The sequence below is a fragment of the Rattus norvegicus genome, chromosome 4 (genome assembly GCF_036323735.1).
Source record: "Rattus norvegicus strain BN/NHsdMcwi chromosome 4, GRCr8, whole genome shotgun sequence".
Classification (NCBI taxonomy): domain Eukaryota; kingdom Metazoa; phylum Chordata; class Mammalia; order Rodentia; family Muridae; genus Rattus; species Rattus norvegicus.
In genome coordinates, this window is record NC_086022.1 from 54,303,696 (window position 1) to 54,318,764 (window position 15,069).

Here is a 15,069-nt window from a genome sequence, read left to right on the forward strand (position 1 = left end):
AGAAGTTGTTTCCTGCTTCTCAAGATTGTTCTCTAAGATTTATGGTCAGCTAGTTAGTTTCTGGGAGAAAGCTGTTGAGCTGGCCAATGTAATTATCCATTCTATAGCCCTAGGAGAGGCTTTTTGGAACATACAATTCTGGGGCCTAACCTATTTTTTTTTCTGCTCTAAACTTTGTGTCTAGAGGGGCAACTTTAAAACTTTTATCTTTCAGTCTTTAGGTAGTGGCTTAGTCCCTGGAAGCTCTGGTTGCTTGGCATTGTTGTTCATAAGGGGTCTCGAGCCCCTTCAAGCTCTTCCAGTTCTTTCTCTGATTCCTTCAACGGGGGTCCTATTCTCAGTTCAGTGGTTTACTGCTGGCATTTGCCTCTGTATTTGCTGTATTCTGGCTGTGTCTCTCAGGAGCGATCTACATCCGGCTCCTGTCGGTCTGCACTTCTTTGCTTCATCCATCTTGTCTAACTGGGTGGCTGTATATGTATGGGCCACATGTGGGGCAGGCTCTGAATGGGTGTTCCTTCAGTCTCTGTTTTAATCTTTGCCTCTCTCTTCCCTGCCAAGGGTATTCTTGTTCCCCTTTTAGAGAAGGAGTGAAGCATTCACATTTTGATCATCCGTCTTGAGTTTCATTTGTTCTAGGCATCTAGGGTAATTCAAGCATTTGGGCTAATAGCCACTTATCAATGAGTGCATACCATGTGTGTTTTTCTGTGATTGGGTTACCTCACTCAGGATGATATTTTCCAGTTCCAACCATTTGCCTACGAATTTCATAAAGTCATTGTTTTTGATAGCTGAGTAATATTCCATTGTGTAGATGTACCACATTTTCTGTATCCATGTGGATTCTATATTAATCATATGTTTTGTTACTATTTCATTTAAATGCTACTTACTTGCATATAACTTATTCTAGTAACCTAATTCAAAGGATTGTTTGATAGATTGCATTTCTCTGGTCAGAATACTATTATTATTGGAGAGCAGGATTCTGATTGATAATATTGGATTAAAGGGAGGCAACTTAAAGGCTGATCTTAAATAGGATGTTTTCTTTCCTGCTCTCTCTTAGTAGTTAAGTGGAAGCAAAAGAATGCAGTTCACAGAGAGGCTGAGTCAGCCTGATGTACCTTTTTTGCAGGTCATCTTTCTGGATCACAAAGTTTGGTTCCTGCGACTCTTCTTTAAAGTAGAAAGCATCATCAGACTTGTTCTCTTGTATCATGAATTTCCCAGAGAGTTCCACAGTTTAGAACTGAAAATACAAAGGGAAATGGGAGTTTTAGCTTGTAGAATATAGGACTTTTTGAGAAAGTAAAATGTATAGTGGAAATGAAAGAAAGCATGTGAGTCAGATTGCTAGGCTTGTTTAACTGATCCATTTTAGTCAATGCTTCAAGTGTCAAGTCTCTTCTCTGTCTCTCAGGAATGTTCTTCCATATGGGAGGAATTTGGTTTGTCGGGGAGTCCTTCCCACATTTATTGTTCCTTTGTCATCACATCATTAGCTCAAAATACCTGTGATGGCTGTTCTGGCCTATCATTTTGACTAGATCTGGAATGAACTACAATCTAGATATGGAACACACATCTGTGATTCAGATCTTGAGGCATAGTGGCCATGAAGAACATAGACCCAGGCAAGGATATTACATGCCTTTATTCCCGGAGACAGAGGCAAGCAGATCTATGAGTTCAAGTGGTGCAAGTTCCTAACCCAGGTGTGGTGGTACACACCTTTAATCTGGTTCATATCTTCTGTTGGAGGCCTCCAAATGGACAATGGGAAAAGGAAGTGTTTGATCCTCTTAGCCTGCTTGCACTTACTTGCCAGCACATCTGTTAGAACCTACTTCAGAATTCTGGCTTATGCTACTGAGGACCAGCTGAAACATCCAGCCTCATGGGACTGAGCATGATTCTTGGACTTTCCAATCACCGTTGCCCAGTGTTAGGTTAGTTAGATGACAGATTATAAGTCATTCTAATAATTTCCCTTAATATATATATAGACATTCCATAAGTTCTGTGACTCTAGAGAATCCTGACTCATACAATGCCTAATACACCGAAACGGCATAATCTGTGGTGAAGTGTTCTAAAGCCCTTCATTTCCTCTAAAACTTTAGTGTAAGTTCTCTTAAAGGTAAAGCCGAATTAATGCCAGGCAAAAAGAATCTGTTTACAGTAGTAAGAGCTATGCAAAGGGAAGGGTGGACATTAGGAGAAAGTGCATTGAAAAAAGGCAAATGTAAGCACACTGGCCAAATTCAATAAATTTATCTTCCAACCTTTTGAGTATGTCAGCCCAATAAAATGTTTGTATCTCAATTGTCAGATGGATAGTGCTAGCGTCTTCCATTCACATGTATAAAATAGATACTTCATGTCCTATATTCCAGAGTAAAACAGTGTTTTGATACAGTGACTTGTACATGTTCTTCTGTGTTAAGTAGTTATATCTGCCAGGTGACAAATTTGGACCATAAGCAAGAAACATTCTATAAGATCTTCCTGTCTGGTCATAGATACCATCCCTTCATCCATCTGCTTCCATGAGTTTACTTGGTGATCATATTGGTAGAGACTACTGTAGTTCAGCTTTTTGATACCAGCTAGATTGGACTGATCATGTAACATAACAAAAGTCTAGACGACTGTTGTATGGCAGAATAAAAATTGTGCTTCCCTTAAGACAACTGTCAGGCTGATGGGAAAACTAAGTTTGAAACAAAGCCGATCCAAGATCAGAAGTTGAGCAGAATAGATTAAGGGGAGAGGAAGAAAGGAGATGATTTGTCTTAGAAAAACATTTTCTTTCTCAAGGAAGGCCGAGTCTAAAAGAGACAAAATAGAGAAGGAAGTAGTTTCTTGATGTGTTGTCTTAGAAAAATCTGTCTACTTTGTGATGTCATATGCTTCCAGGACCTTGAGCTGATTCTGAAATCCTTTCTATGAGGTCACCTGTGGAGATGGCATTCCATCTGGTCTGGGTATGCCGGAGACTCTAGCTAGGCCATGGTTCACATGAACGTAGGAGGAGTATCTTTTACTATAATGAAAGGGCAGGTGGTGAGGAGTTCTGCATAAGGTCCTTTCCAGCAAGGTAACAGTGCACGGTATTTCCTAAGCTCCTTCATATCTGCTTGACTTCTTGGTTGAAAGTGATGGAAAGTATATACTTTATTCACATATCATATGCCCCAAATACACTAACTAGTTCCTATATAGCGCAAATCTTGGCATCTAATTGTTCACTCAAATGCCTGGGAAGTCTGTTCAATCTGGGATGGAAGATTTGGAGATGCTGCTAAGTGTAAAGTCCCCCAGACTATTTCTGCTTCGTAACAGAAGTTTTCATTTTCATAAAGGCCCATTTTGGTTAAGTCCACTTCATGACTGGAATTCTTCCCCATAAGCATTCTTAAATTTTTATGTTTATGATTATTAAGGATGTTATCAGTTGTTGAAAATTTTAATCCAGAACTGAGGTTTCTACCTTTCCTTTGACCATTTAGTTTCTGGATAAAAAGCATACACAGCCTTTATATTTACAATAAACCTTAAAGAGCACAAGCACTGGCCAGATATCTACCCTCTATGCTATTGGATTCTACTTTCCTATTGATAACCTCAAGTTATTTCATACTATGTTTCTTCTGGGCTGCTTTTAACTCCAACTGGCAGCCCCCAGGGCCACATTTTAATGACTCACCTCACCTATGGCAACTTCTTCTTCCTTCTCCACCTCCTTCTTCTCATGGTCCTAACCTCAAGCCCAGGATAAGTAAACCCCACACGTGTCCGTTCTGCCCACCTGTTGACTGTGGGCATCTTTATTTATCAATCAGAAACAACTTGGGGGCAGAGTCACTTGAGTTTATGTGCAGAATCTAGGTCTTGGGGGCTCAAACTCAGCATTACAATACACAGCAAGACCAAACCTCAACCATCAGTTATATTATTTTGAGTATAACTGTTTTGTACAAAATAGTGTAACACTTCAAGTATAACTATTTAGTAACAGAATAGTCTGTTACTAACATCTTTGTCACTATCACAGTGTGAGCATGAATACTTGGGTTATATTCAGCCCATCCACTGCTCATGCAGGGAATAACTTAACGGTGTCAGTATCCCAATGCAGGAGGTAGATGCGTATATGATCATATGGAATGTCAGGGTACTCTGACATCTCATAGGAGCAGGATGGTTTCCTTCTGAAAGTTTATTATACTTAGTGAAACAGCAAAGAATTTGGCCAAAAAGTGAATACTGGAGCAGAATCAATTACGTTTTAGTTCCTTAACCATCATTTGCTTGTATGTGTATCTTATCCAGTGAGACATAATGCAGACCCATGAGTCAAACCAAATAGATAACAAGTTGATTTTCTGGCACAGGGTATAAACTGTCTGCCAACTGTTTGACCATCTTATGTATTTTTTCCCCAGATATCCCCAAATGTAAATAATATTAATCAGGAAAAGTAAGCTTGCAAACTGGGCGGAGGAAGGAAACAAGGGGTCAACTGCTAGCTACATACAACAATGACTTTTTGTCAGTTCTTTTATTTAAAGACTTTTCATTTTCCCAGGTACAAGCTTGATGGTGGATAAATTGTGACCTTAGGAAAGAGAAGGGATAATTTGAAATATTTATATTTATAGTATAATAATAATAGTAGTACATGCCCATTGCCAATAGGGCTATCAGAAAAATTAAAACCCCCTAGGTTTCAAATACTATTATGAGCACGGCAGACTCCAAAATCCTATATGGAGTAGTGAATTGGTGCAGTCTCCTTGTTTGCCAGTGGGCACGTTCTAAGCGATAGCTTAAATTTAATTGTCTACACGTCATAGGTGGATATTTGGGAGGCTTACATAAAAATTTCTTGCCATTGGCTGACACCGACATCTTCAAGATGTCAGCTGTACCTTTAGGAGTAAGTAGACTACTCTGACCAATGATGCTTCATCCTGGTGAAATCACTTACCTCTGAAGTTCTGTGACTTGGGCCAAGACATTGATCTCATAGGTAGATAAGTGAAAAACAAACAAACTTTATTTAGAATTTTTATGTGCCCAGGAGAAATTCAAAGAAAAAAAAACTGTAGCCAAGATCTCAACATACATTTTAAACAAAAATGTTTATGAAAAATTAACAAGGCAGAGGAAAAGTTTCTTGAGGAAGTGACTTACAGAAAAGCCCTGGGATATATGTGGGTAAAGCTATCTGACAAGAACCTGACGAAGGTTTGATTGCACAAATTCATTTTAGCTTCTGCTTGCAGTCAACAGTTATAGGATTTTCTTCTCTTTCATGTACAGGGGAGGGTACTCATCACATGAGAAGTATTATCTCCTGGGGGGCAGACAGAGAGCCCGTCCCTCAGCACACCAGAGCATCATCTCCTGTGGGAGGTCAGAGAATCTGTCTGTCAGCCCATGAGAAGCATCAACTCCAGGGGGAGGTCAGAGAGTCTGTTCCTTGTCTGCTTTTGCTCAGTCCTTTAAAAGAGACTTTAGTTCCTCTAAAGTAGCAAGCATTGTTTTAAGGTATGTTTTGAACGCCTCCAGAAGTGTGATGCCTAAGTATTTTGTGTATACTATTTTCCTGCACTGTCACAAAGAAACCTTTGTGCTAGTTATCAATCACTCATGTCTTACAATTAAACAAAGAAAAGCTCCAAAGTATAATGAAGTTGAATATCTGGGCAAGGCGGCATTAACATTTGGTCTCAGTTACCTGTCAGTCCTAACCTAGAACATTTGGTTGGTAGTTAAATCTGTAGTTTTTACAGATATTATTCAGGTACTAAGCACTAAGGCAGGTAAGAGTTTTATTCTGGTTATTGAAAGAACAAGTTAAAGAGAAGAAGTAATTTGCCTTTGGCCAACTAATTAGAACATGGCCACTTTTATAACTCAAAAATGTGTGTTGGACCATGAAGACTTTGTCTATCAAAGTGTTTTGAATCCATTCTACATTCTACACTAACAGTATGTCTTTTGCACTTAATACACAAACATTATTATTCAACTAATATTTTATAATATATAAATTGGGTTCTCATCTATAGGTCCGGATTCACAGTTTCCTCCTTGATTTGAGAATTTTTCTCTTCTCCAAGGCATGCCATAGAAACTTTAACTGCCCTGAACTTTGTCCTTGAAATTGTCCATAAATTCTTTGACTTCCTATGTCTGATAAGAGGTCATAAGACTCGTTTTTTCCAGACATTGCTTGCGTGGCGCAGTGCATGTTGGAACTGTGTACAATGAGGCCAAAGAACAACAGACTTGGCTTGGAATTTCTCTCTTGGATCACAGGTATCAGGATGTACTCTGCTTGTATAATTTTATTTTGACATATTAGTCAATGGTTCTATGAAGCCAATGCAATGGAGTCCCCCCCTGAAATCAGAAAGGACAAACTTTTGGAGGTTTCATGCAGAAAGTTTTGGATGAAGATTTACACAGAGAGGGTGAAGCTCTGATTGCCCCACCCACCCCTCACTCCATATTGTCTTCTGTCCTCTGTAGCATTTATATGGCTGACTGTTAAGCTTATTTCTTCGAGTCCTGGAAATTGTTTATGAAAATGAACAAAACCCAAGGAAAAGGCTGTGGGAAACTTGGTGGACAGCCAGTTAGTTGGTCAAAAGCACAGACAAAGCTACCTGCAGTTTTCGAATTCCATCTGAATTGATGGGTCTGGACCCAGCTGTCAGTCAAGAGCCCTAGCTCTTTCAAAGTGGGGTTTTTAAATTTTTTTAATTTTAATTTTTTAGATAACACGCTGTGTCTTCTCTCTTTTCTCACTGCCCCTCGCTCTTGCTTTGGATTGTGCTGCTGTCAACTTTAACAGCTCTGCAGTCTCTAAAGTAGAAGTTCTCAACCTGTGTGTTGCAACACACACCTCTGAGGTCGCCTAGCAGATGGTGCAGCGTATGGGAGATTCACATTACGATTCACAACAGTAGCAAAATTAAGGTTATGAAGTAGCAATGAAGTCATTGTACAGTTGTGGGGAACAACACAAGGAACTGTATTAAAGGGTCACAGCATTAGTGAGGCTGAGAATCACTGCTCTAAATTCAGATTTGTGGCAAACATGCTTTTGTGTCTTGACCTAGGAATTCACAAACCTCACATTTTCCTAGAGATAAAGCCTAATCTAACCACATACATTCGTGTTTATAATTCCAAATGTTAAATAGCATTTGTTCTATTTTTTTTTTTTTTGCTACAGTCTCATCTACACTGGCATCACCAGTAAGTATTTCTCATTCCATTTTATGACACGAGCATTCTAATATTGTCTCACAGCATACCATTAGTGATGGGAAAAGGTTGGCGGCTGGGACAGTTATTAAAATATAGGATTAGGTTAGTATACATTTTCTTTAAGATCTCTTCTAAGGTTGTAGCTTCTAAGAAGCACGTTTATGTCTAAGACCAAAAACAATTGTTAAGGATATAATATTGCTTATGTAAATTTAAATCTATTAATATTTAAGATGTTGGTATAAAAGCTTATATCCCACCCCCATGTATACATATAAATGTATGTACATATGTATGTATGTATGTATGTATGTATGTATGTATGTATCTGCTGAAACTTAACCCTCAAGGAGATGTTTAGGTATGGTTGCAATTGGTTAAGTGATAACTATGAACCCAGAACTCTTATAGATGGGCTGAGTAACACCGTATAAGCCAGGTCACAGAGAGCTTGCTTGCTCCTACTGTCATGTGAGAGTGGCTTGCACCTTAATCTTGGTGCAAGATAAAAGTTCTCTTGTTCTTCTCACTTGAGTCTATAATTTTTAAGATTTATTTGCATGTATATATGTGTGTTTGTGAATGTATACAACACATGTGCTGGTGCCTGTGGAGTCCAGAAAGGGTGTAGGAGCCTGTGGACTGCTGGTCATGAGATCACAAGGTGCCCAGAACTGAAATCAGGTGTTTCAGAGGTGTAGGACGTGCTTTAACTGTTGAAATATCTCTCTAGGTTCCAAGCTGTCATACTTCATTGTAATAGCCCCCCCCCCATAGACTAATTTCGACATAATGATTAAGATTTCAAGCAAGAAATGTGCATGTTCTTTGATGTGAGGTAAAAACCATTGAGATGAGAGAAAAGGAAGAGTTATTTGGTGCAAGTGAAAGACAGGAAATATTCTGCAGACACGGGAAGGGAAGGTTTCCTCTCTCCTCAGAGGCTATTTGAAGCATCTCATCAGGTGAAAAGAGAGAATTTGAGCAGAACACTTATTGTGAGGGCTGATGGTATAAAGACAGTGTTTCTCTGTGTAACAGTATTTTGTGCTGGAACTCTCAACACATATCTCTGGCCACTGCTATGGACCTACGGCACCACCTCAATGAAAGGGGGAAGGATCCAAAATATGGTTCTTTTCCAATAATGACAAGCCAAGCAATACTTTCCTTGACATTTTGAAAACACCCATTCTAATATTGTAAAACAGAAATTACATTTGCTTACACAGTAAATGCTGATTGTTTTTTTAAGGCCCACTGTAATAAAATGCAGACATTTATCTGTCAGTAACTTAAAACGCTTAGCAGTCAAAAAGGCAGCCAATGGGAGCTGCCTTTACCATTGGACCCTGGAACTCATTTCAAACATTAATAAAAAAAAATTTACAACATTCTTTTGTTAATGTCTCATTCTTGCTAATCTTCCCTGCCACCAAACACAAACAGCGACTCACATGCCACGCACAGCAATACTGGTCTTTCTGCCCTATCGTAAAGAAACATTGCAAAACATTCTTTCTTTGGTCAAAGGGCTGCCTTATCCTTAGGACATAACCAATAGACTGGAAGCACTTTTGACCTACAGAGACACTAGAGGAAAACTTACTTATTTCGGTAGTAAGTTGCCTACTTTTCTTTCTCTACTGTGATCTAATAGAGAAAAAACAGCTGTGGTTGGGGACAATGATTATCAAGCTCTGTGTCTGTAATTGCCGCATCTTCTTTTCCTGTGATACCTTTGGTTGTGTGAGTAGCGCTTCTGCCATCTAGTTGTCTGTGGTAGATGGAGAACTACATCTTGGGCTTTGAGGACATTTAGGCTTTCCAAACACACTTGGGACAACATTCAGAAAGTTAAGTCAAAGGTACAAGGTGCCACCGATGAGGAAGAAGGATAAGAAGTCAACTAGAGAAGACAGTAGAAATGTAGCATTATACTAACTTTTCTTGTTGAGTCAAGTTTGTGAATTCTTGTCAAATTATCTAAAAAAAGATGTTTCAAGAAAAAAATTGTTAAGAAATATCCTTGTTTTCAAAACAACTTGCACTTTTCCTGCTTATCTTTAAGAAATGATTTATTTTGAATTTATTATGAATGTACAAGCACGTGTTTGTGTGTGTGTGTGTGTGTGTGTGTGTGTGTGTGTGTGTGTGTGTGTATGAGAGTGCAGCCCATGGAGGTCAGAAGAGAGTGTTTGATCCCCTGAACCTGAAGTGGCAGGCAGTTGTGAGCCACACATTAGTTCTGGGAACTGAACTCAGGTCTTCTGTAAGAGCCATTTTTCTTGTCCTTTTAATCTTGTTTCTCTACAAGCTGGTCTGAAACTGTAATGCTTAACTGGAGGAACGTATCTATCTTTGTGTTGAAATAAAGGAGGCTTTAGAACTCTGTGCCCAGTGTCATTATAGTCTAAGGACAAAATACTGGAGTCTACTCTCACGTGGATTTTTATTTTTGCTTTTTTTCATTTTAAGGAATGAGTCGATGTTTGTGGGTATGAGTCAGATGCAGTAAAAATTCCCTGTGACGCTGTGACGCTTCCAAGGTCTAGGTGCTATTTTGTCAGACCTGTGATTATGCCTTTATCATGTACAGGTGTTCTTTTTTTTTTTTTTTTTTATTAACTTGAGTATTTCTTACTTACATTTCGAATGTTATTCCCTTTCCCGGTTTCCGGGCCAACATCCCCCTAGCCCCTCCCACTCCCCTTCTATATGGGTGTTCCCCTCCCCATCCTCCCCCCATTACCGCCCTCCCCGCAACAATCACGTTCACTGGGGGTTCAGTCTTAGCAGGACCCAGGGCTTCCCCTTCCACTGGTGCTCTTACTAGGATATTCATTGCTTCCTATGAGGTCAGAGCCCAGGGTCAGTCCATGTACAGTCTTTAGGTAGTGGCTTAGTCCCTGGAAGCTCTGGTTGCTTGGCATTGTTGTTCATATGGGGTCTCAAGCCCCTTCAAGCTCTTCCAGTTCTTTCTCTGATTCCTTCAACGGGGGCCCCGTTCTCAGTTCAGTGGTTTGCTGCCTGCATTCGCCTCTGTATTTGCTGTATTCTGGCTGTGTACAGGTGTTCTTGAAACTGTACGGCCCTGGAGAGTGTGGTCAGGCCTTGTGAGTGGCCTCAGCTCAGCATTCGTGTTCTTTTCTATGCCCGCAAACCCTAGACTCTTTTTGTCACTAAAAATGTCCTCTTGTGTATCTCGGCACTTACTAATATTTCTGAAACGTTTCTTTAACGTTTCTGTTTATCATTTCAATGGCAAGTGACGAAGGCAGCCTGCAGTTCCTAACGGCATCAAGATGGTGGTTTCATGGATGAAGAACATCACCACACAGTACTGTGATGGTTTCTATTTCTTCATTTTGTCTGTATTTCCTGTATTTCTAACGGTGTATTACAACAGAGCACTCATTATGAAAGAAAGGATTTGTTGTGAAAACAGCGGAAACCAATGCAAGGCATCGCTCCCTCTTGTTTGGTCTCCTCTGCCACAGCTCCCTTCTTCTGATCTATCTCTACGGTGTGCACTTTCTCTTAAAATCTTGTACATTTCTCATATACACAATACAACTTATAAAATCAAACCGACAAACAAGCCAAAACCGAAAAGTAATAACCAATCCCTCTGCCAGAAAATAAAACAGAAGCCCTGATCAGCATCCCGGTGACAGAGCGGGAAGCTTTGCGATAATTTTTCCTTCCCTAGTGAAGGCAAGGAACTCTTTCAAATTGGCCCTGGAAGATTCAGTTTTACCGTTACATCTTATTTTACTTTCACTCTTTATTTGAAAAAAAAATATGATAGTTGGATCCGAGATTAGCTCAATAATATTTAGATGGTCAGAAAAAAATGAACGTTTACAGGTCTGATATTTAATTGCTTAATCATGTTCTTAACACGCCGTTGTGTAGCAAACCTTGCAGTTGTATATTTTACTTTAATAAGCATTTAGGCAGTAGTTCTGAACCTTTGTAATGCTGTGTGTGACACTTTAATACCGGTCTCATGGTTTGGTGACTCCCAACAATGAAAATTGTCCTTGCTACTTCATAACTGTAATTTTGTTACTGGTATGAATTGTAATGTAAATGTTTGTATTATACAATGTTCTTAGGTGACCCCCGTGAAAGGATCATTTAACCCCCAAAAGGCTTGAGCCCCACAGGGTGAGAACCACTGATTTAAGGCAGCATCGTTATCTGTTGCTTCACTATATGTGTAACTGGTTCTCATTATCTGCATAAATTCCATCAAGATACAACGTGGTTTTAAACTGTCACAGTTAACTTGAAGTGACTGTATATAGTTGCTCACTTTAGAGATTTTTGAATACATAATGGTAACTACTATATTGGTAAGTGAATATACATTGCTTTACAATTTTATTACAAAATAATTTTGGGATTTCTCAGACAAGTGATGCCTGATTCAAAGAATTTAATAAACAAGTACGTATTCAACTGACTTCTTCACAGAAAGAATGAGAGTTATCTAACAAGGTTTTCAAGTGTGTTCCCTTCTTATGCTTCTAAATTATTTTGAAAGAAAATAATTTGTAAGGGATGCAATCAACCTGTCATTACTTGAGAAGACACTAAGACCAGCCCATTTCTCACCATGAGTGGTGGAGTGGATGGTTGTAGAGAAGAAGGTGACTGTCCCACTGGGGGTTGGGGAGTATCAGGACCTAACTGGTGCGTATTGAGAAATTTACTCATTGGATGAACAAGAAGAAAACTTAGAAGCCAACAATAGTAGAACACAGGTGACACATCCCTACTTGAAATGTATGAAACTGGAAGGTCTTCAGATCTCGTTTTATAGTTTTAGACTATTTGAATATACATATGAATATATCTTAGGAAAGGGGCCAAAGAAATAGGAAATTTTGTTATTTTATATATACGAAGTTGAATGTAAATTTTGTACAGAACTTAAAAATGTTTTAATTCATGGAATACATTTTCATGGTATAAAATTTCCCACTGTGGATTCATGTTGGTGCTGAAAATGTTTTATTATTTGGGAGTATTTTGAATTTTGTTTCTTTTTTTCCCTAAGTAGGCATGTTGTACCTAGTTGATAGGGAGCATAAGGCCATTTGTTACCTGGGATTAATTAGTTAAGTTTTTAAATTTTAGTTTTATTTTTAAAATAAATTTCTAATTGAAATAGAATTACTTTATCTGTTCCCTTTTCTTCCTGCAGTCATTTTACCTACTTTCCCTCAAAGTCCTCCCATAAACCCTACTCTCAAATTGGTGGTAGCTTCTTTTTATATATGGTAGTCTCTCTCTCTCTCTCTCTCTCTCTCTCTCTCTCTCTCTCTCCACATATATATATATACACACACACACATATATATATACACATATATATATACACATATATATACATATATATGCTACTCTCTCTCTATATATGCTTTATATGTATATGTGTATATAATTATAAATAATTATTTAATATTACATATTTGTGTATATATTTAATATGCTATATATTCTTTAATATATGAAGAATTAAAACATTTAGAGGTCTATGTTATTTAATATATATTTTAAATGTATTTCTTTAATGTGTATCACATATACACACACACATATATGTATGCACATATATATGAATCCAACCTAGTGAGTCAGTTTTTTGTTTGGTGAATTCTTTGTATGTGTGCATATGTTTTCAAGGTTGATCACTTTGTATTGAATAACTAATAAGGGAACTAATCCTTGGGAAAGAGAAATTTTCCTTCTCTTAGCAGTTAAAGTCCTGTAGTTCTTTGTGTGACCCTGTGAAATTTTTCTCTTCTTCATTAACACATCCATTGATATTGCCAGTGTTCCAGTCTAGTTTATTCAGACATTTTTGGGAAAGACATTTTACATAAGACTTTCTGGTATCCAAGAGCCATGTATTTTCTGTTGTGATCTTCATGGCCCCTCTTCCATGATGACCCTTGAGCAGAAGAGATACAAATGTATTTACTGGGGCTGAACTGTCCACATCTGTTGATCTCTGTGAATTGACTCCAGATGTGCTTGTCTGTGACAATCTCCGTTTACTGTGAAGAGAAGCTTCTTTGCTGAGGTGTGACAGCTACCCTTAAATGTGGCTATAGGGATTAGATATAGTAATTATCTTGGTCTAGAAAGTAGCAGGAGCAGGTTTTTCTAAGGTCCTCACAGGCCCTGGGAAAGCTGAGTCAGTTTCCCATACCTGTCCTGGTTTCCCTCTTATTGAGTACATCTTAAATCCAATGAGACAGCTGTTGGTTGGTTCTCACATGTGAGTGTCACATATTGTACATATCTTACCATGCTCAAAATTGTCGTAATTCATAAGTATGCAGGTGGATATGACACACTCTCTTGGCAGCTTGCAGAATATTTTTCTGGAACCAGGAAAGATAGACCATATGAAAGAGGCTTTAGGTCAGACCCAGCTCAAATCATTTGAGTTCTGTGCCCTACATGCACAGTGTCTTCAGCACTAGGGACCAATTTCAAGCCATGAGCAGCAACAAAGAGCTACATCTATAACACACACACACACACACACACACACACACACACACCTACACACACACACACACACACACACACACACACACACACACACACACACACACATATATATATTTCAGTCACTTGGATTAACTTGACCAAACATTCAAAAGGATATTTCTCATATCTGGTACTGGAGATTTTGTTTCTGAAGAACATTATTAACCCAATGGCTTAACTTCCTACACACCTACACACACGCACACACCACACACACACACAACATGCTTCACTGTATGAGAGAGAATATAATTTTAGGTAGATAGGAAATAATGCGATTCCTTGAGGCTTTATCAAAAAATCTTAGTGTTATTATTTGCCCTCCCCCCTCAATTGCATTGATCATCTTCCTTACTCACCAGTTGGACTTCTGTCTCTGTTATTCAGTTTCCCACTTCCTGTCACTTGCATTCTGCTATTCCCTTCCCAAGCACCTTCTCTACTTTGGCCCCTTTATAGTTTCTTAGTTATTTTCTGGTTATCCCATGTGATATACTCACTTCTGAGAATTTGGAGCTTGGAACTGCATGTGACCCATGTCAATCTCCCTGCACAAAAATTAGTTTCAAGTGGATCAAAGACCTCACTTTTAATTGAGGTCTAAACCTGCTATAAGAAAACATAGACAATACACTACCAGATACAGGATTAGAGAAGGACTTTCTGTGAAGGATTCCATTTGCCAAAGAATTAGAGCAAACATTTGACAACTCGGAGCTCATAAAACTGAAAAGCTTCTATAAGGCTAAGGAAACAATAAACTCCCAGAGAGTTTTTAATAGCTATACATCTGACCGAGAATTAATACCAAAAATATCCAAAAACAATAGGTCAAGGAAACAAATGACTCAACTTAAAATGTGGGCTAGAGAGTTCTTGATAGAAGAAATAAAAATGGCTGAAAAATACCTCAAAAAGTGCTCATTATTCCAGGAAAATACGAACTTAAATGTCTATGATTTTACATCACCTCAGTCAGAATAGCTATGGTCAATAATAGTAAATGCAGGGTTGGAGACTGATGAAAAAGAGGACCTCTCCTTCCCTCTTGTTAAAGATGCAATTTGTCCATCTACTCTGAAAATCAGTATAAAGAATCTTCAAAAATATCAGTGTAGAGAATCTTACAAAAAACCTAAAACTATATCTACCATATGACTCAGCTATGCCAGTCTTTGGGATGTGACCAAGGGGTTTGACAGC

At 38.5% G+C, this 15,069-nt stretch overlaps 1 protein-coding gene across 3 annotated transcripts in view; it reads left to right on the forward strand.

Moving 5' to 3' along the window:
- Positions 1 to 2,947: 2,947 nt before the first annotated feature.
- The window catches only part of Hyal5 (hyaluronoglucosaminidase 5), a 71,630-nt gene continuing 59,508 nt past the window's right edge, over positions 2,948 to 15,069 (forward strand). The window contains exons 1-2 of one of the 3 annotated variants that reach the window (XM_006236166.5): positions 2,963 to 3,106; positions 6,244 to 6,336. The gene's annotated coding sequence lies outside the window, so the exon portion shown is untranslated. Of the gene's footprint in view, positions 3,107 to 6,243; positions 6,337 to 15,069 lie in introns of all 3 variants that reach the window. The other 2 variants (XM_017592781.3, NM_001024321.1) reach the window with 2 other exon arrangements.